This window comes from Eubalaena glacialis, chromosome 2 (genome assembly GCF_028564815.1).
Source record: "Eubalaena glacialis isolate mEubGla1 chromosome 2, mEubGla1.1.hap2.+ XY, whole genome shotgun sequence".
Classification (NCBI taxonomy): domain Eukaryota; kingdom Metazoa; phylum Chordata; class Mammalia; order Artiodactyla; family Balaenidae; genus Eubalaena; species Eubalaena glacialis.
Window position 1 is genome coordinate 23,539,349 of NC_083717.1, and position 15,184 is coordinate 23,554,532.

Here is a 15,184-nt window from a genome sequence, read left to right on the forward strand (position 1 = left end):
CTATCACGTTTAAATTTAGGTTTAAATGAGTAGTATTGAATGATTTACTGATGCTTTGTTAACCACTGGAATTGTGGAATTGTATATTTTTTCCGTCTCTGTTTTTTTCACTCTGTCCATCTTCAGGAGACACTGTGCATTGTTTCCCTGTGTGACGTGCTCCCTGCTCCAAGGCTGCTTCGGTCACGGTCACAGCAAGGGCTGCTCCCAGAGGCCCGAGGACCCAGTGTCGAATCCTGAAAGCAGCCACGTGCTCATGACTTGAACAACTTCCTTCTGAGTTTGCACCATCGGTAGAGCCTCTTAATAGATTAAATTGACTCATTAAATTTCATTTCAGCAGCTTCAATCTTCCACCTTCTAAGCAAAATCTGTGAATAAGGGAAAAATACTCAACTGGGAAATTGAAAAAGGATAAATCTTTCCTAAAGAGTCTTCCCCAGTCTCCCTGTTAGTCTCAGTAGATACCTTCCCTTTCAGTGGCAGAGAGAAGATGCGCCCTCAGGTGGGAATCACTCTCCACCTCACTCCCCGCCCGTCTCCTCTGGCGCTTACACAGATATAGAGTAAGTTTTTCTATATGAAGATTTACTTCATTATAAACTTTTGCATTTTGCTTTTCTGTAATATTTTTTGGTCTAAATTCATAAATGGTCAGTCCAATGTAGTAGAGATGACTCAGTGACAGACCTGATCATATACTTTATCAAACGTCCAATTCGCCATAATAGAAACAGTATTTATTGACTGTTTACTAGGTGTGAAGTGCTCTGTTAAACCGTTTACTTAAATTATCACATTTAATCCCAAGAGTAACTCTCTGAGGTAGGTAATATTATTTTTCAGGTTTTATAGATGAGGAAATGGGATTTAGCAAGTTTAAGGAACTTGCCCAAGGTCACACAGTGTATAAGCAGCAGAGGCAAAATCCAAACGTGCTTCAGTTATACCAGGATCTGAGCTATCAGAGGAACTATTTTGTTATTATCACTAAGAGAACCTGCAATTCCTGAGGCCACATTAACGTAAATATTTTTAAGCAGCATTGGATTATTTCCCCAAGTAATTTCTCACATTTTCATTTCTGTTGAACACCTTTTTTGGCCATCTGCTGTCTATAGGGCCCTGTACACGCAACTGTAAGCCGGAGTTAGTTGCTCAGATAAGTGAAATTGGGTGGCCATTCCCGGCCCTTCTTAGCTTATTGCTAGAAGCTAGAGTGGGGAGGGGTTGTGGTGGGTTGTCCTTCTTAGAGTCAGTTAATAACAGGAGAAAATCATCTAAACCAACATTGTTCTTTAGACTCTACATGCATGTAACCCATAAACGTCTCGGCTAAATGCTATTTGATGTTATTACAGAAAGAAGAGCAGAATGAAGTCCACAGCCAGATCTAAATGCGATAGTAAAGTATTTCAAAGAGAAGTTCTCCAACTGCTTCACAAAGTAACCATAACAGGTAGTTATTTTTCTGGAAGACTTGGTCCATCAGTATATATTTTTTCTTTGGGCACTAGGAAAATTTCAATTAAATTTAGTTTTCAGTTGTCATAAGAATCTCAACCTTATGTTCCTAGACAGTTGGTTTTTTCAAAATGGTTTCCAAACTCCATTTTTAATTAATTAAAATCTGCCTTGTTTTCCATATCCTTTCATGTTGAACAATGTTACAAACTAATTTTTAGTCATGCACAATTTCTAAATAAACAGACAAGCATGACCATCATCAGTAGACAATATTTACTTCTCTCTAAGGTGTTTTGTTTTCATCTTTTAAAACTTCCACTTTTTAAAAAAAGTACCACGTACACACACATCTAATCTGCAATCACATAGTGTCTTTCTCTTTAACATGTTTATAGTCTTAGCTGAGACCATGGCCCCTGCACTTGAATCACTTCAATCTCCTTCCACATGGTCCTCTCCCTCCCCCAGTCCTGTACTGTCAAGTCACTTCCTTGCTAAAAATACTTCCAGAATTTTCCAGATAAAGTTCTGAGTCTTTGACTTGATTCACAAAGCCCTGCCAGATCTGGTCTTCTCACCCCAAAATATCTCTTTCTATCCTAACACTTCATATTTGGGCTGTGTTACAACTTTTCATTTGTGGTACTACGTACACGAAGTATTTGGAAGATTGTGCTGATTCTTAGTAAGAGCTCTCTAAGGGTTATTCTTGGTGTTGTTATATATAGAAGTGGTTTTTAAATTATTATCCAACATGTATCCATGATAATTCTTCTCCTCAATTGAAAAATATAGTTACTTTCTTTTATAATCAGTCACCAGAAATTCTTTCTGGATCAAAGTAAGAGATTCATTCCTTTAAACAAATGTTTAAATGTACATAACACTCTTAAAAGAGATGGGTAAAACACTTGATAAAGACCAAAAATAAGATCATTTTCTTATTTCTTTTTTTTTTTTTTTTTTTTGCTTTTTTTCTTTCAAATTTGAGATTGGGAAAGAAGCTTAGAGAAAGTTGAAAGCAAGGCAGGAGAAGAGGTTCCAGCAAGGTTAGTTTGATTGATCTCTTATTTTGAAGCAATTGTACACATTGTACATTTTATATGTGTGCTTAAAGCTTATATACTCCAGTCAGTATATTCATACTGGTAAGAAAGTTCCTTACCTTCTACAGAGTCTCACATGATAGGAATACAAGCTTATTTTCAAATTAGAAAATAATCTTTCAGTGCATCCACCAGTATGTGCTGCCACGTAAGTGCTCAAAACTAACAACAACAACAAAAAATGCAGAAAGGAATTAAGAAGTGTTTTCAGTTATACAACAGATTGTGTATGTACTTGTGTCAAACTGCTTTCACTACTGAACAATATTTTAACTTACAGGACATGGATGTCATTGGTTAAGTGTCCTGCAATAAATCATCTCTGTGAAATCAAACTAGGTTTGCACTGAAAGCAAAATTTTCAAGTTTGTTAGATGCTGGTAATTGTATCTGTATCAAAGATTTGTGTTGCTCTGGTGATAGGGACTCAATGTTAAACTAGATTTTAAAAAATCAGTGTAAATTAATTACTTATTTGTAAGTGATAATAATCTCAAAAACTAAGTCTTTAAAAATGGAACTCCATGAACAGGAAACTATGTCTGCAGGTACTTGTCTCAGGATCCCAAGTCCTGGTTCTCCTTTCCTTTAGTTGAAAGGTTATTTACCTGTGGTTCATGGACCTTGCGAAGTTCATAGAAGAGCCTTTGGAGGTCTGACCAGGAAGCCCTAAAATTAAGAATAATACTTGGTATGTATGTGTTTTGAATTTTTTCTTTTTTTAGGAGGAGGAGCTATAATTTTAATCCATTGCACAAACCCTATTATAATTCATATAATTCACTCATAAACACTGAGAGGAAAATAACAACTCTAATTTGGGTAATTTATTTAATAAGGTTAGCCAATGAGTCAGCTATAACTTGGACCATTATTCGCTTACGCCAAAGGGCAAAATGGCAGCCGGAATTTAATCAAGCTACTGCGTGAGCTGGCGTTACTTCGTCAGCAGCAAGGCATCCACAGCTCAGCTGCCTGCGTATGGAGCTGAGCTCACAGCTGAAGATATAAGTGACCTCACATTTAATACCTGCGACAATAGATACAAGACTGTCTAAAACTAAGGTTCTATCTACTTTTTCTCCCAACAGTTTGGGGGTGGAGGAGGTATCAGAATAGAAAGGGAAGAGTGTTGAGAAAGAGCAGGGGTTAACTGTTTTGTAGACATTTCACATGTTACAAATGGTTTGTGGGAGTTGATGTATAGAATTATTTCTTCTAAAATAAATATATTTTATACAGCAACAATTCTTCCTTTACAAATTCATATACAAAAGAAATTAGACGAGTCTTATAAGATCCTTTAGGGAAGAAAATTTTAATGATTCAGGGAAAACAACACCCTTTTCCTTACCCTCTAAAAAGTAAATTTTGTGAATTCTGTACTATCTAACTTAAGACAGACTGATTGCATATCCTGTGGTTTTCTTTTTCTTTTTGAGATGAGGAGTGGAGAGAGGGAAAAAACATTTACATTGAGGCTTTTCCTTCAAATTGCCAGTTGATAAACATAACTTCTCCGTATTTTTGCTTCACTGATCGGAAAGGCTAGTAGTTAATGGCCTTTTATTACAAACTTCCTTTAGTACGCAGCCCAGCAGTTAGGCTTGGGCGTGCTCCATGACCCCTCACTGCCTCGCCACCCGCTTTGATCAGAATTTTGCTCAGTGACACACATCTAATAACCAGGAGTGGCATGAACTGAACCATCAAGACCCTGATTTATTCCTCAACCCACATCCTCAGCCAAATAGGGGTGTAATTAGCTATTATGCCAACTGCCAATATAATCTGACCTTGTGTTCAGGCTGGGGCAAAAACAAAAGAAAAAACAAGAAAGGCATGCCTCTGTACCAACAAAAGCATGAGGATAGCACAGCAGGAATTCAGCCTCTGGGACTAGCCAGCACAGTAGCCCGGAAGCAAACACATTTTGCAATCAGTTTTGTTGCTTTGTTTTGCTTAACTTTTTTATCTAGTACAATAGCACGAAGAAAAGACGTGTTTGGAATGAAGACTTCAGATGACAAGCAAGATTCTTCTCTAACATTCCAAGCTGTATAATCCAAAATTATGAGCCTGTGATTGGGAAGAGCTCTTAATGTAGAAAAGAGTTGAGAAATGATCGCCAACACTTGTTTTTAACTCTTCGCTAATGGATACAGAAAAACGAAATGGCTCTGACTTACAGTACCTGCTCCAACTATGCAACCCCAAGGGCAACATAAAACAGGCCAACTAAAAGTCCTATAACTGAAAGTTCTGCATCAGTGGTCTCAGACTGTAATACTGTAATGTTTCACAAATCACCTAGGGATCTTCTTAAAATGCAGATTCTAATTTGGTAGGTCTAAGGCAGGACCGGAGTTCCAGCATTTCTAACAGGCTCACAGGTGAAGCTGGTCCCTGAGCTGGTCCCTGAACCACACTTTGACTAGATGCTCAGAGAGTAACCATTTTTTGGCCTGGTTAATCCTCAGCATGGTCTCAGTTTGTCACTTCATTTTGCATTCAAAATATTCTGGAATTTCCAGTCGCCTCCTCCCCACTGGATTAGAAGTATCGTAAGCCATTTGAAACGAGCTCTGAGGAAGATAATTAAGTACTCTTCCATAGAGAATTTAAGAATAGGACTTTGTGAGATAATTTATAAAGATTTGTTTTTCTAACTATTGTGGAAAATTTGGAATATATAAAACAGTAATCAAGAAAACAAAAATCACCCATAATCTCATCTTTCAGAGATGGACTCTTAACATATTGTTGTATATTTCTCATGAGAATCCAAGATACTTACATATTTTGGACCTAATTCTTTTCGCTTAACGTTTTATTATATACATTTGCTGTTTCATCTGAAAATGAGATTTAGTATTCTGGTCTATGGAGGCACTATAATTTATTGAATGGTTTTCTTTCATTCAACATTTACGTTGCCTCCAAAATTTCCTTGTTTAAAATATTCAGAAATATAGTAATAGAATTTAAAAAATACAGTCACTGTTACAACTTACTTTCTATAAGTCTTTTAATGTGGAGGATTTCTCTTCACCCACAAGGATGTTCTCTTATGCATTTTCTTTTCCACTCTCTAAAAGAATGTTCTCCAGAAGCCAAACCTACTGCTTTACTGTCTCTGTACTTCAGGTCAGAGAAAAAAAAAAAAAAAAATGGAACAAGTCACAACCATTTTCCCACCTGTAGTAACCTAGGTGCATCTTAACTGAAAACCACTAATAATTCTTCCATTTCTTCTCAGTTTTAGTGATTACATTCTTTTTCTTCTGGAGGATATCTTTTAGCTGTTATTTTTCTCTAATTTATATTTCAAAAATATCCCATTCTCAATTTATACACGTGGTACTACATTATTAAGCCATTCTTTTAGGATAAAAATGATCATAATGAAAGAGTATGTTTTATCACGTATTCTTCCTGAGACTCAGAGTACTATCACATAATCGAATTTACTTCCTCTCCCATCTCCTCCTCCCCAGGCACACATAGCCTTCCCCTTCTAGCTCCTAGGAGAGGGGGTGGTAGTTTTGCCATAAATATCACCTTAATGACCTGTTTATTCTATATGAACTACATCAAAATAGTTGGTATTAGACAGGGTTCTGTTGGCCTCAAATGATAAAAAAAACAACTCAAACTAGCTTTAAAAGGAGTGGTAGTGGAATTTATTGAACTTGTGTAACTGGGATAATCAAAACGAGAATTGGCTTCAGCAACTGATGGATTTCGTGATCCGACTAATGTCATCAGGGCATATAGCCACCAGAAAGTCAAGGTTTTATACTCAAAAGGGAGGGTTCCTTTCCTGGAAGTCCCAGCCAACCATTTCCCCAATGGGAGGGGACATTGAAGCCCTGGCCTTTGTCACATTGCTACTTCTGAACCAGTAGTTCAGAACCAGTGGTGAAGGGATTCAGTAGTCTGGCCATCTCCTCTATCATGTTTCTGTCCCTGATGCCATTGAATAGGGTTGACACCACCTAATCCACATGGATTTAGAGTGAAAGAGTATGGTTCCCTGAAGAAAAAATTAAGACACGGTTATTAAAAGAAAAGGAAAAGGATAGCAGGGAAGCAAACTAACAGATGTCCACTGTAAGTATGGTGACCATATTTCTCAGTTTGCCCAGGACAGCCCTGGGTCACACCTGTTTGCATTTGTATTGGATAGTTTCATTTTGAATGCGTTAGTATTGATAGTTGAAATAAAATAAGTCAGAATAGATTAGATAGACCTCTACTCTGTACAGATCTTCCTTGACTCAGGATGGGGTAATGTCCTGATAAACTTACAGTTAAGCTGAAAATATCACAAGTTGAAAATGCATATAATACACCTAACCTACCAATCATTATAGCTTAGCCTCACCTACCATAAACATGCTGAGAACGCTTACATTAGCGTACAGCTGGGCCAAATCATCTAACACAAAGCTTAGTCTATAATAAAGTGTTCAATATCTCAAGTAATCTATTGAATACTGTACTGAAAGTGAAAAACAGAATGGTCGTCTGGGTACGGAATGGTTGTAAGTGTATCCGCTGTTTACCCTGGTGATTGCGTGACTGCCTGCGAGCTGAGGCTCGCCGCTGCCCAGCATCACGAGAGAGCATCAAACCACGGATCACTAGCCCAGGGATTCGAAACCTGAAATACGGCTGCTACTGAATGCATAACGCTTTTGCACCATCATAAAGTCGGGAAATCTTAAGCTGAACCGTGGTAAGTCAGAAACTGTCTATACTTCCAACTTATGCCATAACCTCATATAACAGTGTGTAAACCTACTACAAGTTATTCACTTTATTGTTGGTTCTATTTGTATATTTTATAACAAACCCTTTGGGTAACAGTGAAAAATAAGGGGCATACTTAATGTAAATTGAATGATTGCACTTCTATTCCTCAAAAAAGTTGATGATGAATGTGTAAATGGCACAAAATGTTTCAATATATTTATGTTCCTCTGTGGAGGCTATAGTGATATCACTCTGGAAAAATAAATTCCATTGCCCCACAGGAAAAATGGAAGACATCGCTCTGTGAAGGAAGGGTGAACAGTTCCTTCAAAAGTTGGGAGTTATGTGAGAAAGACTGTGGATAAAGAGAGAAGCTTAACGTTGCTCTTGCAAAAAGTATGTGTGTATATCCCTCTGAGAAACATGACTTTTCATTTAGATCAAATGACTACTTTTCTAAATTAATTTTGCTCATTTTGAATTCCAAGTTTTCTTGTACACATGCCGAAGTGATAACTATTAATATTAGGGCTGTTTGCAAAAAACTAAAAAGAAATTTGAAAAAAATTAAATGATGAAAGTTTTATATCAATGTCAGGTGTTCAAAATAAAAGTTACTTAAAAAGTTGTCTCAATTTTTATGTCACTTATAGATGGAAGCTTATTTTATTCATTATAAACTTAGATATTATTATAAATGGTATCCTAAAGTCAGTTGAAAACTTCAGTCCTGAAGATCAAGTTGTTGTTTTTTTAAGGTGATAATACAAATACAAATTTGGGAGAAGTACAGAATTATGCCAGAAGTAATGCCCTTACTAAATTAAGAGCTCTATAAAGTAGTGATATTCTACCAAATTAAATATAAGCCATGTTTCTTAAAATCTACAAATACTTTTATCCTATAATATGCTTTTTTATGATGAAGCTGATGTTGAACACACATACACAATTTAGGATAGCTATAATTGTCATCATCAAGGATTCTCAAAATGTTTGGGTGTTTGAAAAGCCACTTTATAAATCAACATAAGTGTTCCACAATTATATTGAACTTTTTGTAAGTGAGTCATCTAAATTTTACTTGCATTTTTTCAAAATCAGTTGGAAATCTAAACAATGGAGCAATAAAATAATTCACCTCCTGAATGTTTTAGCACATGGCAATTATCCATAACAATATTCGTAAACAGAAGGAGATGATTGAGTATTGAGAACTAAACTGTGTGCACTACTTACCCTTGAAGTTTTACAACTGTGCTCTGTATTGCTTCAGCTTAAAGGGTATATCTTTGGATGACTTCCCTTCTATGTACTGAATGAATATATATTCTATAACAGGATAGAGTGGGATTGAGAAGTGCTAGATTTCCGTAGCATCTAATTTATGTGAAATGTTCAAAAGAATCATTAATAGGGACAACTTGCATGATAAGTTTTGACTAATAAAAATATGATCCTTTTTATGTGTGTGGTGTTTGTGTGTGTTAGAAAGATGAAAAGAGAGAGAGAAAAAGAGACCTTTATTTCTTCAAAGAAACACAAACTGTGTGAACCATGGCGGCCTCCAGGTAGTGGGACGGAGGAGTCGGAAAGATAAAGAACATAGTTTTTATTTTGCATCTTACTATTTAAAAAAATTATCTTGAGCATACATTGATTTTATAAGAATACAATTATTTATGTATATGTATAGCAGATTCACTTTGCTGTACACCTGAAACTAACACAACATTGTAAATCAACTATACCCTAATAAAAATTTTTTTAAAAATCTTGCAGAAAAAAAATAAATAAAATATTTGTGAATCTAAAGACATAGATAAATAAAATATTTTGAAAATATTGTTCTACCGTCCTTCGTGGGTATTAGAGAGAAATTTGGAAATCTTTAAAAATCCAAGTTAATCATTTTAATGGTGAGAATGTTGCAAACTGTTCCTAGCCTGAGAACGACATGTCTAGATATTGGTCCAGGTTTTTAAGTATTGTCAAGGTGACCATTCATGTTAACTAACACGTCTTGCTCACAGGGCTGGGATTTTTGTTGATAATTTATTTTGTTTCCATATCAGCCACACACAGTCACAAAATTCAAGTTCTTTTCCATGGAAAAGGAAAAATAATATGTTAATCTTGGAAGTAGGTAATTGACTATTTTAAGGCTGGAGAATTAACAGATATTACCTTCATATATTTCACTACCAGTGTAATCGCAAAGGAAAGAATGAGCAGAGTAGCTACATTTGTTGAACTTACCTTAGCAGCAAAGAGCACCTTTTCTGGCAGTGATCATGCACTTAGCTGATAAAGGAAAAAATACGTTTGGGAGACCACGTGTGAGCATTAGAAGCCATTATTTTCCTTGAAATCTTCTTGGTCCCAAAGAAACTGCTAGTTGCCCTCCAAACTGCAACCCAAGTGATGCTTTGTCTATAAGACCTTTTATATCTATAAATAGATAAAGACATAGAAGTAGATATAGATAAAGACATAGATGTAGATATAGATAAAGGTATCTTGCAATATTTAGGCATTTGATGCTAACTAAGTAAATAGAATACTCAACAGACAATTGACTGATTTTTTTTCCACACCAGATGGCTTTGCATCATGACACAACCATAATTTCTTTCAGGAGACAAACAGTTTTGTATCTGCAAGGGTATAACTCTAGATAAAGTGTTAGGTCTCAGAAGAAATTTTAAAGTTAACCTCATCTATCCATACACTCAATTCTAAGAGAATGTTTTGTTTTCCCAGCGTTAAGAGGTATCAGTTCTCTCTGTGACACCATCCCAAACCATTTTAGTCAGAAACAGGTGAAGCAGAGAATGTTATAAAATAACCATACTGGATGAATTTCATGAGCCATTGACAACCATGACACAATCCAAAACCATTTTACAAAACATTTACATTTCTCAAGAATTAGTTTCATGAGTTCAGAAGGTTTCTACTGGGAAACTTGCTGAGATTCGGTCATGAACTTTGAATAATGTCAAGAGCTTGACCTCTGAATGTGGTGACTAGGCTGGCATTCTGCTGGTGCTCTCATGTGCTCAGTCACTCTGCAACTGAAAATGAGCAAATAAAGGTAAAATGTCATGACCGCTTAGCTCAAGGCAATCGTCCATGTGAAATAAAATGAGATCATATGCAAAATTATTTTATCCTGTGGTGTGCCTGGACTCAAGGAAGCTACAGTTTCTTCTTCCCTTTTGAAGTCTTGGTCAGGCATTTAGCTAAACATGCTCTCTTCTCTGTTCTCAGAACAAGTGTCTCCAAGTGCACTCCAAGTGCAGTGAAACACCTCTCTTTTTCTCACATATCCCCTGTAGAATAGGGGATATTCATGACCAAGAAAAGAATCAGCTCACAACTGAGCGTCCAAGAAGGAGTTTTCTTATACAGCTGCTTCTGCTGAGCCATGGGTGGGGTGGATGTTGAGGAGAGGAACGTAAAGGACAGAATTAAAATGCCACCAGAAAGCACAGGACTTGGGGGCGGGGGGAGGGGGATGGGGGAGTAAGCAGAATTCTAAGAGGGCCTTCAAGATTTCTGCTGCTGATATGCGAACGCTGTATAATCTCCTCCCCTGAAGTATGGGCAAAAGTTATGGCAAGAATAATTTGAGAGTATTTTACACTTTAAAAAATCCTGAATTTTCTTTTAGTATCAAAGCTAAAGTTTATGCCATAAATGATAGATGTGGGAAATATATTTGGTGATAGAAGAGTCCATTTTTCTGCCCCAGACATGATCATTATCCCATGATCTGATACAGTCAGCAAGGAGCATGCTGGTGAAGTCCTTGAGAAAGTTCCTTGACCTGCCCCCTCCCCCAGCAGGGTCTCAAGGCCAGAGAAGCAGATAACTAGCTTCCTAAGAGGCTTGAGAACAAGCTGAAATCTAGCTGTGCTTCAATTCCTACGAAGATCTTTGCGGGGAGGGGGTGTGGAGGAGAAAACGTCTCACAGAGACCCTCGTCATCCATGTAGTGTGGCAGAATCGAACAGAAGCAAGCGTGGAGCTCCAGGAGGGTGCTGGAGAACTTCCAGAATTTCTCAGGCACAGAAAAAGACAGGGAATGATTGCATTCAGAAGACTCACTGACCCTTTGTCACCGGGTGATCCCCATGCCTCCTCCAAGTCTGATATTCCAGGACTCCATAACAGGTGCCCTCAGCAAGGTTGAGGAGGGAAACTAAAGTTGAAGTCAAGCGACTGGAGCAAAGATTAGCTCATCCTCTTCAATTACATGGTACGTCTCACCCTGCGGTTGCTCTTAGCTGTTCATCCCCTGCCCTAAACGCACGGTGGAAATTTGAGACAGCATAGATTTCTTTCTCCAAATGCCCTGTGTTTTATTTTCCTTTGCCCTGTCATCCAATATAGTACCACACTCCTTAATTGGCAGTTTGGGGCCTTTGCTTCTTTCTTTCCACACCTAGATTCTTCTAGGAAATCCACTGGTTCCCCATCCCTTTGGCAGTGCAGTGAGCCACAGAAAGATGACTTAACAGGCATGTGGTACCTTCCCATTTTGATACAAACTACTAAAGTGCATATTTTTTCAGTGGTGTAGTGGGATTAGCACTCTGTGGCAGGGCTCTAGAAATGCAGATCAACTCAAACTTGTTAAAAAAGTGGCCCAAATCCCAAAAGAGACAATTGGCCTTTTGTGAAGCAATTTGCAAGTTTCAAGTTACACCTTTAAAACTTACTATGCCCTGTTATTATGTGATTAGTAGAGTCCACAGCAGCAGCCATATTTTCACCTAGTTCGCATCCTTTTACAACATCACAAATCAGGCTTTGCATGTGGTTCTGAAATACAATAGTTCCTCAAGAACTATCAGTTAGTAACCGGCCCACTGAGGCAGTACCAGTGTGCTCTGACACAGAGCATAACCGTGGGTGGTACAGACAACAGTCACCAGCACCCTAGATATGGTTTATGCAACATATGTTGATATTATGAATGATAAATATTTAACTATATCTTACAGTAAAGGCAGATTATAAAAATGTGCAAAGTTAGATTATTTCCCCGGCTATTATTTTCTTTTCAAATGCAGAACAGAATGCTCTGCAGTTTTGGACTGCACTCAGGTGGTTAGTGAATAAAAAGCTTGAGCAAAACTTTAGAGAGATGCTTTCCCAGGTTTGTGCAATGCAGTGAGGATGGAGGAAAGAAGGTATGTACATTGGTTATATCCTTTGTGCCCTTCAGTATTCTGTTAAGAATATCTTCAATGTGTACATTATCAAACATTTATTTCCATATATACCAATCACCACCCTCAACTGGATGGTACCTCTTTTTTCTAAACCCCTTTAGCTCCTTTGTATACATATTTTATGGCCCTCAGAAATTCCGTTTAGTAGTAGAGATATTTCCTCTATGTGATTTGAAGCAAATTGTGGGCAGTGACACTGAACTGAACATAATTTATTGAATGTGCTGCTATTCGGTGTCTAGCAAAATTCATTGCATGTATTTCTTGCTCAATAAATATTTTTGGATGAGTGAGAGAGTGAATGAGTGAATGGATGAATGAATTTAAATGTAAACCAAAACGACACGGTGAGCTCTACTCTGGCTGTCACTGGTCTTCACTCAGTGTGTCTTCGACCAGCTCCCATACACTGATAGCAAATACACTAAGGAAGCTGAAGACAAAAGTTCCCAGATGACTATCCAGTAGGTTGGATGCATGTTAGGTCCACCTCTGCCTTGTTCTGCATTTTATACTCATGACCCCTTTCAGCATGGAAGAATTACTACATTGCAAGGTCAGTGTGCTAGTAAAACAAACTTGGTGTGTGGTTAATGTCTTAGCGGAAGTAAGTAGGTATCAATAAACTTAGTTCAAAAGCAGAAGGTGAGTGGTAATTTCTGACAGCAAGCAGCAGCCTTGCACCTGCTACTGATGCCTTCCCAGCGAACTCTTGCAAAACTGCTCATTTCACACAATAGACCATGGATGGAAGATCAAGTCCCATTCATTCTCTTCAGACTTGAGGTTGCTTCTTCCTGGTTTTTCTCTTCAATATTTGGTTTACGCTCTCGTGTCTACAGAGAAAGTTAGGATCACAGGATGGTTTTTGTTTCTTGTTTAATATGTATATGTTAATGCACTTGGTCAAGAAACTCCTTTTGAATGCCTTTCTGTGTGACACACATAAGTTAGGTGCTGAGAAACAGTAAACAGAGACAGAAAGCCCTCTCACAGTTTTGTGTAGAGGCACACAGGTTCAAGTAAACTGCCAGTCTCCAGAATTCTTGAAACTAGCACTCAATTTTTCTTTAAAAAACGAAATTCTCATTTCAGACCCAAAAGATGAATGACAACATCTTCATTCCAACAGAGGATTTAAAACTTTTGAGCAAATCTGGAAATAGGACTCCATTCTTCGGTGCCACTGTTTGAGGCTGATAGTGGAAATATTGCTTGCAAATGTGGTTTTACCTCTCAAAATTAATTAGAGTACACTCATAGCAAAAAAAAAAAACAACTCAGGAGCAGTGAGATCCTCAGATAATGTGTAAGAATTGAGTGTGTTTTATTTTTTCTTCTGAATGTACTATGTCACATTAGGACGTAAAATGAGTAGTGTCTTTAAAGGTGGCTATTGAAAAACGCTCTTATCTATCTTTTCATCTATCAACCAACAGGAAGCATTTCTCAAGCTGTGACTCAGGAACAAAGTTCACAAGAACTTTCGGTACAGAATATTTTTGAATGAGTTATGTTTGTCTTGATAGACCTTTTAGGAAATTGTTGTTGTGTTTCTTCCCCTTGTTGTTATTCTATTTTTTCCTTTGTCTCCAGTCTGAAATCACTAGTGATCCTTTCTATAGCTCTGCAAGAGAATCACCAGATCTTATCCCAAAGGATGACACATGGGAAAAGTGCATGGGTCTCATCTAGAAGAAGCACAGACCCTTTCCTCTAACATATGACTGTCTAGAACTTAGTCACATGACCTCACCTGAAGCAAAGGAGCCTGGGAAAACATATTCTAGCTTGCAGGACACTTCTATTTCACATGGAAAGAGATAAGATGGATTTTAATAGACAACTGTAGTCCCCACCACAGCTGCATGTTTACGGTATCTTATGATACTTATGGCATCTTCCTCTGAGGAGCAGATAGGAAGATGAAAACAGACAGAAAATATTTTTTCAAATGATGCACAATAAAATAGGTTTCACATGACAAATCTATTTCATTAACCTACTGGAAATTGTAATCTTATATGGAATTAGGATGAGAGACAGACCCAAAAGCAAATTATGTAAGAATTAACATAATCCATTTTCATTTATTCCCTTAGACCTGGGTTATGAAAAACCCTGAATGTTTCTTTGAAACCAACAGCTATGTGATTTAAAATGTAGAAGAAAAAAATGTAAACTTCTAAAGTCAATGTTTTCTATTCTTCAATGCAGATTTTTACTTTCCACAAGTAATATTATGTCACTGAGCTCAATAGTTCTGAGAAAGGAACCAACTTCTTTTATGGTTGTACCTTCCTCCTTTAGGCCACCTTCATCAAATATACAAAATGTTATGTGCACAGAGAAAGGATGCTGTCATTTTCATGGCACAGTACATCAATTTTGTTTTCTAGATAAACGCTATATGAACTTAACAGAAAAGAGCAGTTTTTTCAATGAAAATGCATGACAGAAGTCGAAAGGTTTTAAAACAAACACACAAATGTGTCATCTAATAGTCCATCAACCAGCCCTTGTCACACTGATAAACCTTTTATCTCCCGTTCCCAGATTTTAATCAGTAGCTTGGTTTGCATGTTTCTTGTGTCACTGCAGCAACCAACC